The sequence below is a fragment of the Papaver somniferum genome, chromosome 6 (assembly GCF_003573695.1).
Source record: "Papaver somniferum cultivar HN1 chromosome 6, ASM357369v1, whole genome shotgun sequence".
Classification (NCBI taxonomy): domain Eukaryota; kingdom Viridiplantae; phylum Streptophyta; class Magnoliopsida; order Ranunculales; family Papaveraceae; genus Papaver; species Papaver somniferum.
Window position 1 is genome coordinate 35,304,445 of NC_039363.1, and position 6,355 is coordinate 35,310,799.

The 6,355-nt window shown below is 36.3% G+C and overlaps 1 pseudogene; it reads right to left on the reverse strand.

Annotated features, from left to right (window-relative positions):
- Window positions 1-139: 139 nt before the first annotated feature.
- Window positions 140-5,799, reverse strand: LOC113287291 (annotated as a pseudogene).
- Window positions 5,800-6,355: the final 556 nt, after the last annotated feature.

Below are 6,355 nucleotides of genomic sequence, written 5' to 3' on the forward strand. Positions count from 1 at the left end.
CCCGTAAAATTAGTGTGAAAATCTCATAGTCCATACTCATGGATGTTACAGACGTCACTTTAGATGATCATCTGTTTAAGGCATAATGTGGACGCCGGAATGGCTAAATTTTTAACAATTCAACTGTGAGAGAACTTCATCCAAATAAAACCAGAAAAGGCTAATTAACTGACAATGGCTTCTGGGATTCCTCAGAAATAATTTTTAAGCAACTCAGTAACTTTAAACTAAACCATACCGTAATTGATAACAGCCTAAATGTTTAAACCTAGGCAGTTTTTACATATCCAAGCATAAAACATCCCTAATCAGAGTCCCAGGCTTGCATGATACAATTAAAATTCGTGACCATGAAATAGTCCTAGTTTCTAGTTAAAGAGATTTTCTTGGTCAAGGAAAGAGGTCCTGAAGATCAAGAATATCGGCCAGGACGCCGGCTGCTGTTGTGTCATTGCCTGCTCCCGCACCTTGAATGACCAAGGGCAACTCATTGTAGCACCTGCTGTATACCTCCAACTGCAAGTGCACCAACCGAAATAAGGTTATTTACTCTTTCACATACGTATATCAGTCTGTTTGTTTTGAGTGCATTAAAGAGAAATCTAACAACTATCCTTTTTGAATCCTCTAATTTAGTTTCATATATTAGAAACATTTTGATGACATTTAAGCCCGAGGGCTTCTCCACAGTCCACACATTTATTCTGACTATCAACAGAAGTACAAGATGAACATATACAATGAGAAGTTTACCACATTATCGCTTCCTTTCAATCTGCCCAGAGGAGAATCTTTTGGAAGTTCTTTGATCCCAACCTGACAACTGACAAGGAAAGAGTACTGTTAGTTTCATTCGGAAAATGGGGTTCAGTAAAGTTTAGACAAAACAAAACATAACGCGAAGTATCTCTACTTGGAAAATGGCACATCGTCTCTTCTTGAAGTATATTTTACTGTTTATTACCATAACAACTTGCTATGCGATCCAAAGACAAGAGGGAAACCAAAAAGCGAAAGAACCCTATAATGATTTTTTATAAAAATATCCTACAATATAAGGAATTCCTCTTTGATATAGATCAAGAGAAACGTTGCATGTATATTAAATAATCAGTTAATATAGCACAAGAAAAACCAGATGATAACTGAAACTGTACTATTCCCCCACATTAACTTCCTGTCATGGATCTGTAGACAAGTAACCCAGATAGCTTAAACCTTATTTCAGTACCTGAACTTTTTTTCACCAGAAGGTGTAAATAGAAAAAGAGTTGAGCCATCTGGCCTATCTCACTTTCAATGAGGACTACCAGATATCGGTCCCAGGATTAGTTGGGTGCACAAAGAACCACAATAGCTTGACAAGTTCCAGGGGGTGGGAGTTTGCTTTACTCTGCTTTTCCCTTAAAGAATTGATCTTCTTGCTCCAAATTTTTGAAAAAAAAACACTCACTAAGATATTTTCTGCTAAGTTAATGCAGATTTTGATTTAACTGTTGCAAATAATTATCCATAACTCACCATGTCAATTGAAGATTTCAGAAACAGGATAACATAAGTCTGGTTATGTGGCAAAACAAAACCTTAATAACTACCTTGATCCCTCAATGGAACAGACATATCGGAGCACATTCCCATTTGAAGTGCTACTCCAAATCTCTTTCTGATATCATCATCCAGTGATGGAAGACCACTGGACAAGAAGTCCTCCACAGACATTTTATCAGGACCCATTTCATCCGGATATAAGCTTTCAACCTGCAAATTAGAAACAAAAATATCTTCCTCATTTGTTAAAATATAAGTTTCTTTCTGTATTGACAGAAAATCAACACAAACACATGGCTGGGCACAGAAAAATTAGTATGCCTAACCTTTATACTATCTAAATTGATCCGCCAACCGAGAAGCCGAGCAAGGATCAAAGCCTGTTTCAATATCATGAAAATTGACATTTCCAAACATAAGTAAAGCTTCTTGTGAGCCCGCTGTGAGCTTGATTTAACACAACTGTAACCAGATTTTTGATATGAATAATTTTTGGTATCATTATAAAATACATGATACAATTATTCGCGTTCTTCACGGGGTTGCTGCACCACCGAGAAACCACATTTTGCTTGCTCTATGATGCAATTCAAGGCTATGCCCATGTTGATAAACAACGAAGGCTAACAAGTATTTAGGATATCAATTAACAGGAAATATGCACACCTTTCTAGCGACATCCATCCCGCCAAGGTCATCACGTGGATCTGTAGACAAAATAACAATCAGATTACACTAGAATTACATTTAGAATAAAGTTTCATATCGTTAAGTACAACAAGAAACCAAGACTTAAATATATTAGCAAACCTGGTTCGGTATATCCAAGGCCTTTAGCTGCTCTGACAACTTCGCTAAGTGGCTTTCCTCCTTCGACTTCACTCATTACATATCCTAGTGTCCCTGTTAGGAAAAATACCAAAAAACCATCAGAAAGCGTAAGAATATTAACATAGATAAACATTAAGTAGCAAACAATAAGCAAAGATTATGAAACAGATTCCTTCAACAAGTTGGTACCACTAAAACTTCCGATAATCCGATGGATGGGGTCTCCAGATGTAAGTATGCGATTTATCGATGCTATCACCGGAAGACCAGCACCAACCTACCATGATAAACAAAGCTACCAGTTAAGGTATAAGTTATGACTAAATTTTAACAATTTTGAAGAAGCATTTGTTAGGTATAACGTTTTAAAAGACACAATTTTGTGGATGCATAATAGACATTAGAAACAGCGATCAAGCCATTCAGTTCTGAAGAAATTAATCTAAGTTCAATTCATGTATCTCTGGAATGCTTGTCTTCTAAACCCCTCATAGTGATGCTCACTTTGTTTACATTCCAGTAAAATGGGAACTAATGAAAAGCCGGAAAATGATTCACGATGTAGTGGAAGCCCTAGACTAGAAAGTATTACAACTCCAGGGACTGGATCATATGCTTAGTTTTCTACATCAAAGAACAGATATTTGAAACTTCAATTTAACTTTAAGTAAAGGATACTAAGGAAATCAACCGTCATATCTGATTTTAAAATTACAGTCACAGCTGCCACATCAAAGCTGATAAAAGGGGTTTCTAACAAGCACCACATTGTCAAACTAGGAGCGCAGAATATATCTAATGCAAGTTACACACACACAATAATACAAGTTGTCATAGGGGAAGCTTCATCAACCAAGAAAAAGGCAGAAGCAAATCATGCAAATCGGTATTGGGATGAAACATGCTACTTCCCGTTGACTGCAGGATGCTAGTTTGGGGGCATCAACTTTCAAAAGGAAAACTTTTTAAATACCCCTCGAAATCTACCTTTTAAAATATACCCTTAATCAACTTAAATAACACTCCAAATTCTAAAAGTGGAAGCAACTAGCACGAGTTGTTTCCAGAAGTGGACGCAACTTTATACAAGTTGCTTCCAAAAGTGGAAGCAACTTTCTCAAGTTGACTCAAAAAAAAAAAAAAAAATTACCCCTTGGGGGGTATTTGTGCAAGGTCAACCAAAATGGAGGGCATTTATAATATTCCCAGTTTCCCACCTTTCAAAATTCTCCATATATATGACATACTCTTCCTCAAATGGTGGCAACACTGACAGAGACTAAGACCACACATTTAAGGAATTTCAAGATAAGCACAAGATGTCAAGATCAAGAAAAGCGCGGCTTTGTACGTTATAAACATGACAAGAGACATTGTTCTCTAATACTAGAGACATGTAGTTAATTTTCTAATTTCCAAGCAACTTAGAATGATGATATACTAGGGACTAGGAACCAGAGTACACCGCATCACAATCTTTCCTTTAGTAGTTAGGTCTTGCTATAACACCAGCAAGAAAAAAAAACAATTCTAAGTAACAAAATACTACTGCAAGACTTAACCTTCAAGTAGAAAGAGATAGTGTTACTTACAGTTGATTCATGTCGAATGCGTCGTGGGTGTGAGAACAACTTCTCATAATCCTCCTGCATGCATGACAAACAACAACATGAATACTAGACAGGAGATCCTCCAATGTACCCCTTCTTTAAACAAATATGACAAAGCCAAAAACTGCATGGTTAAAGAGGACCTTTTATGGCTAATTAAAAGTTCAGTCTGTTTTAAATTGGTTACAAATGTAATTTCATTGATGAACATAGTTAGACAAGTTACCAGTGAAGATGTAAGAGGCTTCTTGTTTGCTAGCACAGAACAGCAACCGAAGTCAACAACTTTGGTTAGGATTCCAATGGTCTCAGAACTGGCAGAGCAATCAATAAATGCCAAACCTATTTGGAAGAAAAGAGGGTTTAGCAAATCAACGACAGCTGTAAAAGCTGCTACAGGCTGATTGCAGGTGAACCTCTACAGCTACTAAAATACTTTCACTCACAGTAAAAGGTGAACTTCACAGTACAGTCATAAAATTTTCAGAAATGAGAGTCTAATGCTCAAAATTCCACATGTGGCGTAACACTAAACATTGGATATAAACAAATCCACATCAAAACAACACCTTAACCTGGATACGCTACGAACCAGTTGATCTTCCGAGAAGTTTAGCAGTATCCAAAATTTTATCTGTAGATTCCTTTTTTGTGAATATTTGGCATTCACCTAGTACAAGTACAAAAAAAGAAAAAACAGTATTAATTGCTTAGTTACTTCGGTTAGTCAGATGAAGAATCCCAAGATTCTCAGGACATCAACATCACTGTTCGAAACCTTAATCATAAAAACAAGCAAGCTAATTCATTACCACTTGATCCAAACAGAAAAATAAAAACACTGAACGAACATTGAAAGTGAAGTACTCAAGAAGATATGACTAACTCTGAAATCACAATTGCTGAGGCTAAATATAGTGTCAGGAGTAACATGTTTTTCCTTCTTTATTTTTTTTTCCTATTTGAAACTCTATTTCACACTTTCCCTAAAGTCAAATTCAGAATACAGTGAAAGTAATCAAGAAAAGATGAAATCTGCATTGACAGCAGAGGGTCATAATTCTTCTCTACTTGTATCCATAACGCAATCAACCTACTACTCATTTGTACCAATAAAAGAAAGACAGCAGCAGGATTCACTTTTTTTTTACCTGAACGGGCATTACTGAGAGTGGAGAGAGATAAGCCAGATGATTTAACCCGACAAATTTCCAAGAGCAATGAATCATTGAACTCCGATTTACTATCAGATACATGAGGTAAAACCAGAAATGATGTACTATCACATACACCCACAACTCGCAAGTGCAATCCCTACATATAGAGAAAGAAACAAGACAAGGTTTCAGTTTTAGAACCCTAGATTTTTTTTTTCTACTTAGTCTAGATTACGAGACCTTCAGAATAAGCCTGAAAAAGAAATGCTAGAGAATCAAGTGTTTTACCAGTTTAGAGTGAAGGGATCTAGAGTTGATTATGTGTTGAATAAGCTGTTTTCCAACACCACCACACCCGATTAGAACCACATTTATGTTCTTCGTCATATTGTCTTCACTAGGCTTCCGTCTGTCAGTGCTCAATTGATTGTCAGTGCTCAATTGATTAATAAGAAACGGGAACAGAACAGATAGACCTACCGAGCTGAGAAACCTGCAGAATAGGTGGCCTCTCACGTATCTGTGGGCCCGCATCCACTGAAGCTGAGTAAGGGGTCACTGTTTTGTGGTGGGATCATAGATTTGTGAGAAGCCACGTACCTACTTAGTAATTCCGAATTATTCCTTAATGATTCGCGAACATATCCGAATTGACCGAACCCGAATGATATTTCCGAATTATTTGAACTCCGAATCTAATTCACGGTTATATGGACCACACGAATGATTCGTGAACGTATACAAACTGACCGAATCCAAGTGATAATCCGAACTAGAACTCCGAACCTAATTCGCGTCCAACCTCGCTCTCCAATAGGGTATCTCTCTGACCAGAGTTCTTTTGATTGGATTTTGTTTGATTTTGTACATACTTTTTATTTAAATACAATTATTCAGTTAAAATTTTCTATTGGTAGTTGTTTAACCAGTGTTTTATGTGTTAATTTTTGTTTAAATGTATATAAACTCGTTTTATAATACATTTATGTGATTAAATTGTTTACTTTTTGTTAAATAATCACGCTAAAACATTTTTTTCCATCTTATAAATCATATACAAATAAAATTAGTCTCGTAATAAGGTCATAATACTTATCTATTTATCATATATATAAGCCGAATTTTAAGTGCCGAACTCACATTTGTAAAACGAATATGTACGTATGTATGCCGTTCCGAACTATTGTCCGAACAACGAACCATTGACCG